The sequence below is a fragment of the Eublepharis macularius genome, chromosome 8 (assembly GCF_028583425.1).
Source record: "Eublepharis macularius isolate TG4126 chromosome 8, MPM_Emac_v1.0, whole genome shotgun sequence".
In the NCBI taxonomy this organism is placed as follows: domain Eukaryota; kingdom Metazoa; phylum Chordata; class Lepidosauria; order Squamata; family Eublepharidae; genus Eublepharis; species Eublepharis macularius.
The window spans coordinates 31,886,293-31,905,205 of NC_072797.1; positions in this window are offsets into that span (position 1 = coordinate 31,886,293).

Sequence of the window (18,913 nt, forward strand, 5' to 3'; positions counted from 1 at the left end):
CTGACAGCCCCTGGGGCACATCTGACCACTGCACCAATATTATCCACCTTATCCACTCTATACTAGGCTGGAAGTGCTTCTTTGGTTATTTGGCGAATATCACTTTTGTTGGACATGAAAAGTGTCCTGTAATCATATCCTTGGAGACAATGGCATATTTTTTGATGGGTGAGGTGCCTTGCATGTTTTTCAAATGACAATTCCATATCTAGGTGTGCATGATGGAAGCTTTCTTAGAGAATCCTTTACCTCCTGAGAAGTTTGGTCAGGAGAATATGTATAACTGATCAAGTAGGTCATTGCTGATCTATAAGATGATGGCTGCAGTCTTACTAACCTTACTAGGGAGTAATCCTCATTGAGCTCAGGGGGATGGCCTCTAGTTAACAGGTTTAGGATTTTACTCTTCACCCCTAGCTTCTAGATAGAAAAAAATTCTCTGGTAGGAGAGAGGAAGTATCTTCAGACCACAAAATCGCTCTAAGAAGCAGAGATCCTGCAAGGTGTTTTCAAGCGGTTAAAAAAGAAATGGAGCAGGAAACTGTGTTTGCAGCCATCTGGCATATTGATCTGTGTAGCTGGCAAAGCTAAAATTCGACTGTCTTACAGGGAAGAGGACTGTCATTAGAACACAGGGAGAAGATTTAAACTTGATTCATCCTATTTGTCAGATGTTACTGAGGCTTTCAGATGGGTAGCCACATAATGGGTTCTTCTGAAATGTAAACGTTACATTGCACTGGATGGTTCGTTGTGTTTCTAATTAGCAACAATTTCATTTCCTTTTCAGGCTAGCATTGTGCCCTCGGATTCATTCCTGTTTGCTAAGGTATTTTGATTGGTGTCTTGCATTTGTTGTGATTCCTTCTGCAAAAGCCAAGATCCTAGCCCATTTCTCAAGTTCTGAAGTTGAAGGATGGGACACAGACAAATTATAAGCTTTTGTCTATCACCATTAGAACTAGCAACCTTTTTTAAAAAAACCAGAAAGCTTTACAAGCCTCATCCTATCTCTGGGTGCCTAGTCACCTCCCTGAGGGATCCCTGAAGCAAACAGAAACCTTCCTGGATTATGTCTAAAGAAGCAGGTGTTCATGGCTGTCTGCAGAAGTACCAAGATGATGAGGTAGCTTGAAGCAGGCTAAAACATCGATCCATTCCTCTTGGCTAGATGCAAACAAACTGGAGAGAGGGGCCCAATTAGAGTTTTATTTCAGCTAAACTGATAAGCTGGATAAGATGTAAAGTTGATCTTTGGGTTTGGCAGAGCAGAGACTGTGCCACAGCCTTGAGGAGGCTGCCCGCACTGCTTGTGCACTTAAGGGACAGCCGGCTCGCTGGGCGCCGAGCTGGCCTTCCTGCAGCAGGCCGAGGTCATTGCGGCAGCATGAGTGGCTGCTGTGGAGGGGGGTGACCGCGTCCTGGATGATCTATTGCAGGAAGGCTGGCTCGGTGCCCAGTGAGCCAGCTGCCCCATCAGCACGCAGGCGGCCTCCCCAAGGGTGTGGTGCAGTCTCTTGCTCCCCCCACAAATTTTGCACCTGGGCCAACCACCTGTCTTGCTCCCCCCCCCCCCCCCATGCTACACTACTGCCTTCAGCTCTCTATACTGGATAAACAGGCCAGTCCCTTTGCAAAAGAATAAATGGACATAAATCTGATATTAAAAATAAAAGCATTCAAAAACCTATGGGAGAACATTTTAATCTGCCAGGCTACTCCATCACTGACCTAAGAGTAGCAGTTCTCAATAAGAGAAACTTCAAAGAAAAATTACAAAGTGAGATTGCTGAAATTGAGTTTATTTGTGAATTTGGAACAATGGATCCCCCAGGGTTGATTTGGGATATAGGATTTCTCTTTCATCACAGATACTAATTTTACAGATGTTTCACCCATGTTCTATCAAGTTAATTACGGCATGTATTATAGCTAGCTTCCTGACAATCTAATTTGCAATACTCCTCCTACCCTCTTTCTGGACTTTCAAGACTCCTATCTTTTCCCACTCCATGTGGCTGTCAAAGGGAGCTTTGACTCTCAAAAGCTCATACCCTGGAAATCTAGTTGGTCTCTAAGGTGCTACTGGACCTGAATCTTGCTCTTTTACTACAGACCATCACCTGATACTTGACCTAATACAATTGCAGTACTTCATGTTGGCAATTGGCTAGGCAGACCTCCTGCCATACAGCAATGTCATTGTCATTACATCACTTTTGGGAACAAACCAGAAGTGACAAAGGGTAGTTCTAGGAATCACCAGAAACTCTATGGTTTTAGAGTTTCTGGTGATTCCTAGAGCTGCCCTTTGTAACTTCCAGGTTGTCCCCAGAACTGACATAGCAACATTGCTGACATCACAACCCCCCTATGTACCTACCCCCCCCATCCCTCATATCACTTGCCTGGTAACCCTAGTTGGCAACCATTTGTAGTCTGTATTTCCCCAAATAGATGTCTGTCACACTAATGCCCCATCAAAATATAGCCACACATTTTTAGGAAGCTGGACATAAATGTGTAAGCAATTTCCTGTGCAGTTGGGAGTTGGGGTGGGGGGAGATCAGGCTCAAATGTTCTCAGCTGTGTTTATCTACTTCACACCCACATAAGCATCATCTACAGACAAACATCAAATGCACTTAAAAAGAGTATGCAAACATATATGGGACAAACAAAACAGCTACAAGAAGCTCACCAGTCTCACATACAATTACTCTTTCAAGATCAGACTGTTCCTCAGGCCAAACCCCACTACCAGTTTGTTGTCTCCTCTTGCTTCTTTTAGATGAGCCTTGAGCAAACTTCTGTACAGTCAAGTTATTCTCTATCCACATAATGGGATTTCTTACCTCCTGTGCTGTAGCAGTTTTTCAAACAGAGCGCTTGGTTCTCAGCAGGTTTTACCCACTTTGCTGATGGCAGTGATTATAAGCCTTAGAACTGCAAATGAATTGGGGCATTTTGCTAGCGGCAAAATAGATTCTTATCTGATCAAACAGTCAGAAAGCCAAATATAACCATATGCTGCAGTATAATGTTACTTTTTAATAATTTGATTCACATTTCCCAGGTCTGTATAGTAACTGTTAGTTATCATTTAGCCGTAAAGGAGATGGGTCTAGAGATCTTCTTCCATTAGGCTCCCACTGTGACCAGTTTTGATTCTGCACCCCCAACTCGGTGTGTGGCAGGTAGGCAGATTCTTTCTCTCTGTGCTTAAAGTCACAAGTTAAATACCTCCAATGTGACCTCAGTAATAGGATGAGCACAGGTCAAAGGGAATTTTAATTTTCAAAATGGATCAAGTGAATTTTTGAGGACTTTGCCTGCCCGGATTGAGATCTTGGAATAGCGCTGAGATTGTGTTAGTAGCCATGGATGATGGGTCGTTTCCACACATCCTTACAGGAATGGCCCTCTCATGGAACACCGGCGGCTTTCCCCCAGGATTCCAGATGTCTCCATTTGCAAAATGATTGCAGACTGTTTAGTTTCCGTTTTTTCGGTGCTGAAAAAAACGGAACAGCCTGCAACCGTTTAACAAATGGAGACATCTGGAATCCTGGGGAAAAGCCGCCAGCGTTCCGTGACTGTGCCATCCTTATAAGGACATGGGGAAATGGCCATGATGTCCAGCTGGAGCTTTATTAGCAAAATTATACCCTCCCATTGTGTTGTGATATATTGGAAACATCAAATTCAAATAAGCAGCCGTTCCCCAAAAATTTCAGTAGAAAATTGCTGATTTTGTTTGGGACTTTCTCAAAATACTCCTCAAAAGTACATGCAAAATAGGGAAATGTAAATCTGCAACGAACATGCAAACCAAACTAAACCAGAAAAGATCATGGAGCAAGGATATAAGTATTCTTTAAAAATGTAACCTAAATAAATTAAATATTGTTTAATAAATTAATGAAATATGTATAATCTGCAGAACATCCCTATTATAAACCATAAAAGACCAAATACATTTTGACAATTTGTCTTTGTCGTGGGTCCCGTTACAAAATTTTATAAATACAACTGTTCCTTTATAAAAGATATCAAAAATAAAAATATCATCTATAAAGAATCATAGAATCATAGAGTTGGAAGGGGCCATACAGACCATCTAGTCCAACCCCCTGCCCAGTGCAGGATGAGCCTAAAGCATCCCTGACAAGTATTCATCCAGCCTCTTCTTGAAAACTGCCAGTGAGGGAAGCTCACCACCTCCCTAGGCAGCTGATTCCACTTTTGAACTACTCTGACTGTGAAAGAGTTTTTCCTAATATCCAGCCGGTACCTTTGTGCATGTAGTTTTAGCCCATTGCTTCACGTTCTGTCCTCTGCTGCCAACTGGATCAGCTCTTTGCCCTCCTCCAAATGACAGCCTTTCAAATATTTAAAGAGAGCAATCATGTCCCCCCTCAACCTCCTCTTCTCCAAACTAAACATTCCCAAGGCCCTCAGCCTTTCCTCGTAGGGCTCAGTCTCCAGGCCCCTGATCATTCTTGTCACTCTCCTCTGCACCCTCTCGATTTTGTCCACATCCTTTTTGAAGTGAGGCCTCCAGAACTGCACACAATACTCCAGGTGTGGCCTGACCAAGGCAGTATAGAGAGGGGCTATGACCTCCAGCGATTTCGATTCTTTTTTGCGATGCTTTTTTGCCACCGCATCACACTGACTGCTCATATTCAGTTTACAGTCCACTCTTACCCCAAGATCCCTTTCACATATACTACTGCCCAGAAGTGTATCCCCCATCCAGTATTTGTGCTTCCCATTTTTGTGGCCCAGATGTAATACTGTGCACTTGTCTTTGTTGAATTGCATCCTATTCACAGCTGCCCACTTCTCCAGAGTATTCAGGTCTTGTTGAATTTTAATTCTATCTTCTTGGGTGTTCGTTATTCCTCCCAATTTGGTATCATCAGCAAATTTAATGAGCAGCCCTTCCACTCCTTCATCCAGATTATTGATAAAAATATTGAAAAGTACCGGGCCCAAAACCGAGCACTGTGGCACCCCACTGGACACCTCCCTCCAATCTGATGAAACGCCATTGACCACCACTCTTTGAGTGTGGTCCTCCAACCAGTTCCCTATCCACCGAACTGTCCTATAGTCTACTCCACAGTCTTCCAGTTAGCCCATCAGAATGTCCTGGGGGACCTTATCAAAAGCTTTACTGAAATCCAGATAAATCACGTCAACAGAGTTCCCCCGATCCAGTAAGCTGGTCACTCGATCAAAGAAGGAAACCAGGTTGGTCTGGCAAGATCTGTTAGGAACAAAACCATGCTGACTTCCCCGGATCACTGAGTGGTCCTTCAGATGCTTACAGATTGATCCCTTTAAAATCTGTTCTAATATTTCCCCAGCAACAGAAGTCAGACTGACCGGCCTGTAGTTTCCCGGGTCATCCTTCCTCCCTTTCTTAAAGATTGGGATAACATTCGCTCTTCTCCAATCTTGTGGCATATCCCCAGTCCTCCAGGAGGCCTTGAAGATGATGGACAGGGGTTCTGCAAGTTCTCCAGAAACTTCTTTCAGCACTCTTGGGTGCACCCCATCCGGCCCAGGGGATTTGTATTCATCCAGTGCAGCCAGATGCCTCTCCACTACCTCTCTGTCAATGTCAATTAGCCACTCAGGTGTCCTGCCACATTTTCTACTATCTCTAGATGTGTCTGAGTTCTTCAGGGAGAAAACAGAGGCAAAAAAGTCATTAAGTCTGTCTGCTTTTTCTCGGTCCTGCATCAGAGTTTCTCCATCTACTCCCAACAGCGGTCCAATTGCCTCTTTTACCTTGCGTTTGCTTCTCACATATCTGTAGAAGTTCTTCTTATTGTAGCGAGCCCTCCTGGCCAGACCCAGCTCATACTGAGCTTTGGCCTCTCTGATGGCTGATCTGCAGTACCTAGTAACCCTCATATACTCCTCTTTAGAGGTCTGTCCTCTCCATTTCCTGAACATTTCCTTTTTCTCCCTTAGCTTATTCTAGAGCTCTCTTTGCATCCACATCAGTTTCTTGGAGCCCTTACCATGTTTCCATCTTGCTGGGATAGTGAGGGATTGAGCTTGCAAAAGCTCGTGTTTGAGAATGGCCCACCCTTCACTCGCTCCTTTCCCTTCCAGCACACTCCCCCACGGAATGACTCTCATCGAGCCTCTGAGTTCATCGAAGTTGGTCCTACGAAAATCTAACCTACGAGTCTGGCTATGAACTTCCTTGGCTCCCCACAGCAACTGGAATTCAAGAAGGACATGGTCACTTCCCCCTAAGGTCCCCACCACCTTCATCTCATCTACCAATTCTTCCCTGTTGGTTAATATCAAGTCTAGTATGGCCGAACCGCTTGTAGCTTCCTCCACCTTTTGAAAAAAGAAGTTATCGGCCAGGCAGGTCAGGAAATTGCGTGATTCATGACGCTTTGCTGAGCCTGTCTCCCAGCACACATTGGGGAAGTTGAAGTCACCCATAATTACAAGGTTCTGATGTCTGGATACTCTGCCAATCTGTTCAAAGAGGGCAGCATCCATTTCTTCTCACTGGTCAGGTGGTCAGAAGCAGACTCCAACAATAATACCCTTTGTCCTTCCTCCCCTTATTTCCACCGGGCTGTCCGCCCCATTCTCCATAACTTCTTGACAATCAAGCCCTCTCCTCACATACAACGCCACTCCACCTCCTCTTCTACCCTTCCGGTTTTTCTTGAAAAACTCATACCCATCCACTAGCACATTCCAGTCATGGGAATCATCCCACCAAGTCTCAGTAATTTCTACTATATCATAGCCCTCTGTTTGCAATAGAAGCTCAAGCTCTTCTTTCTTATTGCCCATACTTTGGGCATTGGTATATAGACACTTGTAGCCTTGTACCTTTGTTTGACCTGTCCTACCCAGGTGGGTCCCCACTGTGTTCACTTCATCATTGAAGTCACCATGTCGATCGTTCCCTGCCCCTTGTGGCATCAGTTTAAAGCTCTCCTGATGAAGTTCTCCAGGTTCGTTCCAAATGTTTTCTTCCCTGCCCTTGAGAGGTGAAGCCCATCATGTGCTAGAAGGCCTTCTTTAAGAAAACCTATCCCATGGTCCCAGAACCCAAAGCGCTCCTGCCGGCACCACCATCTCAGCCAGCGATTCACCTCAAGTATGGTCCGCTCCCTGCGTGCTCCTCTTCCTGTGACTAGAAGGATAGAAGAGAATACCACCTGAGCCCCCAATGACTTCAACTGCCTTCCAAGGGCTTCATAATCCTCTTTAATTCTTGCAACAGTATTCGAAGCCGTGTCGTTCGTTCCCACATGAATCAGCACAAACGGGTACTTATCAGCAGGCTTGATGAGTTTTGGCAGCCGGTCGGTAATATCCTGAATTCTGGCTCCCGGCAAGCAACACATCTCTCAGAATAGGGGATCTGGCCCAGAGACATGGCATTCCATACCCCTGAGCAAGGAGTCCCCGATGACTACCACCTTTCGTTTTTTTCCACTTCCATGTGGCCCCATGTCTTCTGCACTCCCTCTTCCAGATCTTTGCGGTTCTCCTTCCACTGTCACCTCTGTCACCATCTCTAGCGCTTCAAAGCGATTCTTGAGCTCAAGTGGACCAGAGTTAAAATTTTAAAAGTACAGATAAATTCTCTATATTTTGGAACCATGTTCAGCCAGTAATTCTTTTCAGGCTTCTTTTCAAAGATCATAGCATAAGCATTCCACATAATATCAATGGTTAAAATTTCTTGGCAAAAGCTAGTTTGCAATTTCTATTTAATAATAATTCAGGTTATTGTAACATGTCCAAATTTAAAAGAACCTCATGAGCTTATCTCAAGTATCAAAGGTTGCCAATTGCCATACGCCTACTGAGGACAGGAGATGTCCCCTGGGGACAGGTCTTGCTCACCAGCACTCCAGTGGCTTGTGAGAGAAAGATTTTTTTAAAAATTGTAGTTGGTAATGGTGTGATGTCACTTCCAGGGAAAAAAATGGAAGTGACATCAGCCCTCTTGAGGAATCATTGGAAGTGACTTCGTACCATTGCTTACAGCTGCCTCCCTGCCAAACAGGTCTTTGACTCCCTGCCATATTAATGGATTGAAAAAATATTAGAAATGTTCAGAGTTAGCAATATTAGAAAGTTCTTGTCAGTAACAATGAGAAGATGCACAACGTTGTCAGCTAAAATAGAACTATCAGTATCAGGCATGGAATATTTCAAAGTGATTCCCTGTTACCTTTAATGTTTGTCATTGCTATAATACCACCAATGACGATACTGAATATAATACATTGCAGATATGAGATTTCAAAGGGGATGGGAAAAATATTTCATTTGTTATATATGAATGACATGAAATTATACAGAAAATCTGAATTGGAAATCAAATCTCTGGTGTATACAGTGTGAACATTTAGCCAAGACATAGCAATGGACTTTGGAACTGAAAAATGTGCAATGCTGTCAATAAAATGAGGAAAGGTTACTGAATTGGATGGACTACAATTTGTGGATGGAAACAGAATGAAAAGCTCAGACTATGAAGAAAAGAACAAATATTTTGAAATATTGCAAGCTAATGATATTCATCATACAATAGTGAAAAAGAAGACTTGTGCTGAATACATAAAAAGAGTCAGAAAAATACTTAAGTTGAAATTAAATGATGGAAATAACATTTGTTCTACAAACACCTGGGCCATCCCAGTGATTTGATAATGTGATGGAATTGTAGATTGATCACAAGCTGAATTGGATGCAGTAGATTGCAAAACAAGGGAAATCATGACAGCCAATCACACCCTACATCCTCAAAGTGCCTTTATTTGCCATGAAGTAATGGTGGCCGAGAATTGTTACAATAAAACAAACAGCAGAAAAACAAAAAAGGGCATTGAATGATTACATCAAGAGCAAGAAAGAAAAGATGTCTGATTTTACTGAGAAGGAATATTTAAAGTTAACGGTACAAAAGTCAAATAAATATAGGAAAGAAATGTTTAAAAACCATGTGGACGCATGGCAAAGTAAACCACTGCACGAATTGTACCTGAAGAATACTGAGGGTAAAATTGACAAGATAACGTTTGGAAATGGCTAATGCAAGGGATATTGAAAAAAGACAGAAGGACTTATATTAGCTGCACAAGAACATGCATTAAGAAATAACTGTATGAAAGTGAAAATTGAAAAGACCACAATGACAGCAAGTGTAGGTTACATAATGAAGTAGATGAAACAGTTAACTATCTCATCAGAGAGTGCAGTAAGGAATATTTTCTGAATGCACACTTGAAATCCACATCAGTGGGCTCATATGATGGCTGGCCTGCATATGAACTTCCTTGAATATGCAACTTGTGGCAGGGAGGTTGTTCCAAGAGCTTGGGTCTTAAAGAACCAAAACACTGATGGCTCATGTTCAAGATTCAGCTGGAAAAACATTATTTATTTATTTATTTAAAATCATGGGCTCTAATCATGGGCTTTCTGTAAGGTACGTTCTCTCCCCTGGAGTGGTCTACCAGAGTGTGTGTGTAGAACAGCTAATTGGCTAAATTTTGGAAGGTGTTCAAGTTGAGAGGGCATTTGGGGGAGGGCAAACTGTTGCAGCAGATGGGGCTGCATGTTTTTGTATGTTTTTATTTTGTTAATGTCTTTTACTTCTACATCCTTGCAGCTTGTTGTGCTCTCAGTTGCCTTGAATCTATGGAAATAAGGCAGGATAGAAATATTTCAAATAATTAATATATGCCCTAAGAGTCCCTGCTCATGAGGCTTGGGGCCTGTGGGAGAAACTCAATTCATAACACCTTTCCATACCCCAACATTGCTCCATTTTCTGGAGGGAACACCAATGACATGGGAAGGAGCCACATTTTTCCAGTGTTATTAAAGTGGTACAGAAGGAGCACATGATTCAATGGATACCACACTTAACATCTAAATGGGTCCTTATGTTGATCTAGAGCTGTGGTTTTTGATATATATGTAATGGACTCTTTGTTCAGTTTCCAAGAAAGCTCATACTTTTGGAGGCACACCAAATATATTGTTCAAATGCAGAATGCTTGCTTTGCATATATTGTTATGCTCTAGTGCACATGGAAATCTTTCACTGAATCCAACCTCTAGTTTTTATTGCAAGATTCCACCCCCGCCCCGTCCCCGCCAAAGAAAACAGTAACTTTGAAGGCAGGGAGGCACGAAAGGATCGAAACAGCAATTTTGAGCATATAAGGGGCGTATAAGTGTGTGTACAGTAAAGATACAAATACCCCCTCCCCTCACCACAGCCCTGAACAAATTGGCAATCTCCACCCTGATGTATTTAGTAAAAATAACTGAATAAATCAGGAGTTCAGTCATAGATTTCCTGCTCTGAGATGCTTGTTATTGCTGCTCCATAAGGAATCCATTTCTCCCAAAGGTACTAAAGCCAGTGACTTTGAATTCCATCAAGAGGCATCACAGGAGGATAAAGGAAAGGAAATTCATTTTCTTATACCATGCAACACTGCTAGGAATCAGCTTGTAAAATAAAAAGCAAATGATTTCATTAAGTGTGTGAAGCTTAAAAACAAAAATCTGCACAGATTTTAAAAGGAATTTCCTGCTTTCTTTGGAGCAGAAAATGTTACCACACAACAGGCCCAAGCTGTGTTGTGGCTGCGTGGGTACTGGAATGCCCGAATCCTCAAAAACGCAGAGCAGGATCTCTTCCTCCTCCTCCTTTCCTCTGGTTAATATTCCAGGCGTGGAAGGAGAAGTGCAAGTTAGATGTGTTGAATCATTGCAGCTTGTCAGCACATGTGTTTAATGTGATACTTCCTGTGATGTTTGCAGAGAACACAGGCCAGTATTATCACAGAGAATGATTGTTACCATGAGTTACCACACTCTAACTAGACAGCATGCCATATTTGCTGGCTCTGAATATAAGGTGACCCCCTGCACAAGGATTTATTTTTTAGTTACTCCATATACTTGTATGCTGAGACAATCCCACCAGAGTCCTGCTGGATCAGAACAGTGGTCCATCTGCTCCAACGTCCTGTCCCACACAGTGGCCAACCAGTTGCTATCGAGGGCCAACAGTAGGGTAAAGAGGCCGAGGGCTTCCCCTGAAGTTGCCTCCTGGCGCTGGTATTCCGAGGTTCACTGATCCCCTCTTTTTCTTGGAGAAAAAAACTCTAGTTTTCCTTTTGAGTAAAAGAAATTCAGAAAGCATTTTGTACTTTTATCCAAAGATAGTGAAGAGTCCAGTAGCACCTTTAAGACTAACCAACTTTGTTGTAGCATAAGCTTTCGAGAACCACAGCTCTCTTTGTCAGAGTGGTTTATCCAAAGACTAACCACTCAAGCAAATGTGATTCCCTCCCTGACCGTGCTACAGGTCTGCACATGCATAAACGTACAGAAAACAAGTGAATGATGATTTGTGGATGTTGAATACTAGGGACTCTTTTTTCTAGCATTAAACACTCATAGGACTGCCAGTCCCCTGGTGGCGGCAGGGGATCCCCCACTCTCAGCCTCTGCTCCCTGCCAGCACTCACCTGGCCAGAGAGGGGGAAAAGGCGCAGAGAATAGGCTGGGGAGGAAAAATACCTCTTGGGCAAACCTGCAGCGGGTTCACTCCTGGCAGGGTGCAACGATGTCACTTCCAGGAGTGATGTCATCACTCTGGCCTCGGGAATGCTCCTGTGCTTCACTTGGGGCTACTTTTGGCACCAAATGGGCTGACTCAGAATCAGCCCAGTGTGAAACGCGGGAGCATTTCTGTGGCCAGCACAATGACATCATTCCTAGAAGTGACATCTGTGTGTTGTCACCAGAAGTGCACCCGCTGTGGGCTCGCCCTGGAGGTATTTTGCCTCCCTGGCCCGTTTCCCGCACCTTTCCCCCCTCCTGGCCATAATAACATAACAATAATAACATTTGACTTAACACCCACTCAGAGCGGTTTACAAAGTATGCCATTATTATCCCCACAACAAAACATCCTGTGAGGTGGGTGGGGCTGAGAGAGCTCCTAGAAGCTGTGACTGACCCAAGGTCACCCAGCTGGCTTCAAGTGGAGGAGTGGGGAATCAAACCCGGCTCTCCAGATTAGAGTCTTGCGCTCTTAACTGCTACACCAAACTGGCTCATGTGAGTGCCAGACCCCCTCCTCCTGCTGGGAGGGTAAGGGGACCTGGCAACCCTAAACACTCCTCACTGGTTTCAATGCAACTTAGGTGCAAGCACTGAGTCATTACTGACCCATGGGGGAACGTCACATCATGACGTTTTCTTGGCAGACTTTTTACAGGATGGTTTACCATTGCTTTCCCAGCCATTTACACTTTACCCCCAGGAAACTGGGTACTCATTTTACTGACCTTGGAAGGATGGAAGGCTGAGTCAACCTTGAGTTAACCTGAACCCGGCTTCCGCCAGGACCAAACTCAGGTTGTGAGCAGAGCTTGGGCTGCACTGCAGTACTGCAGCTTACCACTCTGTCTGCACCACAGGGCTCAATGTAACTTACTCTTGAACAAATGAACATAGTCTACAATCTAGCATACTCCTGATACAAACAAAGATGTTTCTTAATTTGTGCCATGCCATACCTGCTTATTTGTACTAATTGGAGTCATTCTGAATTTGGAAAGTCAGGAGCAATTCCATCTTTGAATCAGAGTAAATGGTGCTAAAAGCAGGGACCTCTGCTTGCAAACCACCCTTGCAAGGTAGACTACTGTTCTGTTAATTCCCTAATAGGCTCTGGAGCTTTGCTCCTTTACTCCTCAACCTTGGGATAGATAAAGGAGATGGTGGCAGCCTACCTAGGCAAAAGAGAGACTTTCTCTTCTTGCCCATTTTGTAATTTGTGTGCTGTTTGAAAAAGGCCTTCCAGGAAGCCTGTGTCCCTTCGCCCTGGGGGAAGGGGCAGAGGGGCTTGGAACCCTTGACAGCCCTGTAGGCTGAGGTGTTCAATTCCTCCTAAAGCTTGTTCCCCCTGGAAAGGAATCCTCCTTGTCTCCTTCTAATTATTTACTGGAGGTAGATGGGCAGTGGCAGGGCTTTTTTTCTGGAAAAAGTGGTGGTGGAACTCAGTGGGTTGCCCTCAGAGAAAATGGTCACATGGCTGGTGGCCCCGCCCCCTGATCTCCAGACAGAGGGGAGCTGAGATTGCCCTCCGTGCTGCTCAGCGGTGCGGAGGGCAATCTAAACTCCCCTCTGTCTGGAGATTAGGGGGCGGGGCCACCAGCCATGTGACCATTTTCAAGAGGTTCCGGAACTCCGTTCCACCACGTTCCTGCTGAAAAAAAGCCCTGGGCAGTGGAGAGAATCACATCTAGTCACAGGTTTCATGAAGGCCTTATGCCTGAAGCATCTGTGAGAATGGTGTGAGTTGCAGAAGCGACACCAATTAATAACTGATCCAAACGGATTACTTTGAAGAGTTGGTAAATTCTTCTTAATCCATTTTAAATAGATCAGTTATGAATCAGGCATGGGAGAAACACCCTCCTCTATTTGATTGTACTTGTTCCTTTGACCTGGAAAAGAAGTATATTTAGGCACCTACCACAAGTTCTCTCTGTCTGTCTGTTGGTCATAATTTTATCTCACCCTTCCTCCAAGGAGCAAAATAAAACAGAAATCAACTGGCACCTTCAAGCACAAACTTCTGTGAGTCAGATCTCAATTTGTCAGAAGCATATGGTGACAATGTGAAGTGGGACTCGCGAAAGCTTATGCTGGAAGAAACTTGGTTAGTCTTAAAAGTGCCACTTGATTTCTGTTTTATTTTGCCTCAAGAGATTAATACAGCTACTCTCGGGACTCTGTTCCTCCAGGGAACTCAAAGTAGGTTACACAGTTTCCTCCTCCTCCATTTTATCTGCATACTAACACTTGTGAGGTAGGGCTGCCAACCTCCAGGTGGGGTGAATTACAGCCGATCTGCAGATTACAGAGATCAGTTCCCCTGGAGAAAATGATTGCTTTGGAGGGTAGAATCTATGGCATTGTACCCCAACTAAGGTTCCTCCCCTCCCCAAAACCCATCCTTCTTTGGTTTTTCTTCTGGAATTTACCAATCCAGAGTTGGCAACCCAGATTTAATATTATTGTAATATAATGAATAACAATGCAGACCTAAGCAGAGGTATACCTTTCAAAGTCTACCAAGGACAATTGGTTTTGAAGGGTGTAACTCTGTTTAGGACAGTACTGTTAGTCATATATACTTTACCTGTGATATGATAAGTAATAATGACATTTTCAAATATTGCTGAAACAATTGTAACAATCTTCATTATTACGTTTTGTATTTGTTTACAGTTTATTCCCCGTCCTCGTCATTTAATGTTTGTTTTCCTGTGTTGGAATTTAGTGTTAATATTAGACAAGAGTGTTCTAGGACATTGTGAGGGAATATTCAGGACATACTCCTGAATATATAAAGGAAATATTCAGACAGTGTATTTTGGACAATTCCCCCCCCCAAATGTGTTCAGTCTCCTAATCCCAAAGCCTGCAGCTTGGTGGTGTTGGTGAAAGAAGTGTGTCCAAAAATGGCACTGAATAGCACTGAATAGCACATTGTGTGAAGGTTTATTTAAGAGTTTTCCATAGAACCCTACAAAGGAGCTACCATAAAGAAAATACTTTAGGAAGCCCACACCCAATATTATTTGTTAAGGTTCTTCTTTCCATTGTGAACTGCAACTACACAGCTGTATGGGGTAGTTGTGGGGCAGCTTAGGCTTTTTGTGGTTTCTTAAAGGATGTTTGTGCTGGGTGTGCCAATTTGACAATAAAGCTGCATTCAGACATGATAACAAACCTCTGCCAGTCCATCATGGGCAGAAACATTCCTTGTGCTGGTGCACTCTCTCTGAGGATTGCCAGTTCTGGGTTGGGAAATCCTGGATATTTGAGGGGTGGTGTTTATGGAAGGCAGAATTTGAGGAGGGAAGAGACCTCAGCGGGGGATAATGCCATACAGTCCACATTCAAAAACAGCCATTTTTCTCTAGGGCATCTGATCTCTGCTGCCTGGAGCCCAGTTGAAATTTTGGGAGATCTCCAGCTACCCCTGTAGACTGGCAACCTCATGTCCCTCCTGCCTACATAATGATGCAGGCAATGTTGGTTCCCCTCATTTTGCTCCCACTGCCCAGAAGAACCAGCAGAGGAGCTGCATGGAAAATGGGAGAATGCCTGCCGCTGCCTGGAGATTTGTAACCTTAGTTAGGTGCTTAACATGGGACATAACTACATGATACATTAGGATTTCCATGTATGGAGTGTATGAAGTGTACAGTGTTTTTAAAAGCTTATTTACCCTGTGTAGCTGTCCAGTTGGAGTCCGTGCTTTTACACCTCGCTGTCACACCATTTTACCAATCAAAACGGCACCATGGGGAGTGCTATTTTGTACATGTGTGTTTTCACAATGGGGCAAACAGAGATCCCCTGAGGCTGATTTTAATTAGTATAATGGCACGGGGTGGGGGTGGGGGTGGGGAAGTCTTAGGGAGACCTCTTAGTGTCCTTGGTTGCAGCCCACTCAGGGGCAGCATCAGGGTTTCTGGAGTCCGCGGCTGCTCCTATGTGTGTGCGCACAGAGTGCACGTGCCCCCCCCGACTGTGTGATGATGTCACCGAGTGTGACATCATCACGCAGCAAGCTGGCCCCATTGGCTGGTGGGTGGCTGGGATGGCGTGTGGAGGCTGGGGAGGTTCTGTACGCCGCCCTGGACGCCTGCCGCGCCTGGCCTGTGGCTGCTGCGCCTGACTGGGGGGGGGTGTTGGCGGCATCGGCGTCGGCATGGGGCTGGCCAGCTGCAGCAGCTGCGGGCCAGGCATGCCAGCTCCATGGTGCATGCCCCCCCACACCCGCTCCAGCACCCCCTTCAGTGTCTCAGTGCTCTAGGCGGGGGCCGGACCTGCCTCAATGGGCGTGCTGGCCCTGAGCCCACTGAGTGTCAGTAGCGGGACTGTTTTTAAATGGCACAGTGCTGGCAGTGCAACATCATTTCTGGGGATACCTGGAAGTGAGGCCACATCACTGGCATAACATTGATACAAAGCTCTAGGATTTGGGCAAGACTCCACCTGCCCTTCCCTGCAGGTTGCCAGCCACCAACTGGCGATACTATGAAAAGCCTCCTTCTCTCATGCCTTAAGCAAAACCAGGTCCCAAGCACATGGTAAATTAATTTTTCAAAAAGACTGGGGATCTATACATGGAATTCCCAATGTATTGCATAGTAGCCCCATTGGCCTCGAGTTCCTACCTTCTTATTCAAATCTTTGAAGCAATGATTTGTGTAATTACTCTGCTACCCACTAGATGGGGCAAACACTCTTTTCGTTAGTAGCCCATGAACAAAAATAGAAACAATAGCCAGTAAAGAATGCACCGCAGCCAGTTTTTATATACGCCTTGAATTATCATTTCTCATTCATGAGCTATTATTCTTTCTTTTATTTGTAAAAGTTGTCTTTCATTTCTAGAATGGCTTATAGCCCTATCTTTACAGACAGGTCTCTATCCAAATAACCTTGTAGCTTCAAAATAAAAATATATGAATGGAAAGAGGAGTGATTCTTTGTGGGTCACGTGTGAGTTGCTCCCTTTACTGTGGTGTTTCCTGCAGAAAACAGAAAAAGCATGAAAGGAACCAGATGGAGAGTGGTGACTGGCCATGGCTTCCTGATGGATGTCTGCTGGGTGTTTGGATTCTCCTTGCTTGGGGAGTATATAATGGCAACATTTTTGTGTGTATTTATGCTGTGTGAATTGATTTTTTTCTAAGTGTTTTAATTGTTTTGATCATGTTTATGATCTGCTGTCAATTGCCTTAGACTCTTAGGCAATAACATGAGTTTGAAATGTTTTAAAATAAGCACAAAAAGAGCAGAAACACTAGCCCACCTATGGATACTTGCTTGTTGCAACAAACTACTTTTAACGTGGCTAAATTTTGTGCTTCAGTCTGCTCAATAAGGAAGCAGTTTGTTTAATATTATAGAATTTTATTGGTATTAAAGAGGCTATGAAAGCCTCATAGTATATTTGTACTTTTTAATGTGCTGCTGACTTGATTGTTATGCTCAACTGATCAATGACGGTAAATAAACTGAAATTGAAGCTTGCTGCAATATGTGACTCAGGCCTCAGTGTTTGCCCCCCAAAGAGGGGGAGGGAATGGCTGGGAACTATTTCGAGTGGAAAAATGGCAAGAGGGGAAAAGGCTATGCAGCCCCTACAGTTCCTACTCTCCAACTCATCCCCTTGCATGGCTACTTTTTCTTACAAAACCCAAGTTCTGTTACATTCAACATACAGCTGGGTTTATTTACCTGACCTTTCTTCCTGTGACATGAGGCGGATTACAACAAAAACCAATGCAGTAAGAATACATCTACCCCACACATTTAGAGTACATTGCACTAAAAACACAGACAATAAAGCAGGAATTACAGGACTGTAGTGTAATGCAGTGAACCACTATATTACATACAATCAACAACGTAATAAAACTGAATTATAAAATGAGAGAACCCTGCAATGTACCAGAACAGCTAGCAACTCTAAATCTTGTGCAACGTTTGGTAGAGACGGGCTCTCCCCATCAGGGCTTAAACTGGACTTGGTCTCAGGAAAGCCAAACTATTTGCTAGAGAAGAAAAGAAAATTTGCAAACAGCTTGACCCAGTCCCTAGCTCTGAGTAATTCAAAAGAGCCATTCTCCTTCCTCCTCGCCCTTCTCCACCCATTTTGGTAGCAACATTATCAGTGGGGGATGAGCCAGCCACTGATGGTGGTCAAGTGGGAAGAGAGGCTGTTTTTTATTCTTCTCCTTTCTTAGTGCTTTGGACATTGTTTTCATGGTGGTGCTCATGCTGTGGCTGGTGTACCCTGGGAAATGTAGTCCTCGGGATGCTTCACATCAAAAGAATGATGCCATCCTTTCAGTCAGAGCAGAACCACAAGTGACAAAAGGCACAGATTGGACACTTGTCAGCTTCCCTCAAGTTTTGATGGGAAATGTAGGCAGCTTGGCGGAATGTTGGACAAGTGACAGTTGAAAAGTCCATTGGACAGCAGTCAGAGAGCGAAGCTGCGAGACCAGGACGCCTACATTTCCCATCAAAACTTGAGGGAAGCTGACAAGTGTCCAATCTGTGCCTTTTGTCACTTGTGGTTCTGCTCTCAGTTGGCCAGCCACAGCTGACACTCACACTACCAGTTGCAGTAGACTTTGCCAGAGAGGGAAGGAAGGAGGCTACGGAGCTACTCTTTGGCTCAGATGTACAATTTGAGACTAAGAATAATTGGACGTAATGCTCACTTTTGTGTTGAAGACCAGGGGATGCCAGTTTTTGTTTTCTCTAGTAGAAACGTAGGCTTCCCCTCTGATACTCATACTTATTAGGCTAGGTTGGAGATTTCGGCCGAATCCACACTCACTCACCATTCGCTTATCTTGTGCAGTCGTCGCAATCGGGTTGATTCCGCTACCATGTTGTGTATCATCACATTCACCCTTCCAGTGCGTCTTCATGGCGCAATCATTTGTCCACATGCCACTGAGTAAAGCGTTACAGTGGGCGGTTCCATCCTCCGCCGTCAGAATTGACGTCGCACGTCACTTCCCTTTTTTTTTTTTAACAAAAAGATCAATTTTCCGGTATACCGATATTCTGACTTTTAAGAAATGGCAATGTACCCTCCTCCTCATCTTTGATTGGCTCATTTTTTGTTCGTCACAGACCACTTTCTAACAATTGGCTGGTTGGTATGGCGGGCAAATTTGAAATTAGATTGTCACATTAAAGGCATTGTCTGGAAATTCTGCTGCTCAAAGTGGTTTTCTGCTTTTAGCAGTTAACAACATGGATGCTCAGA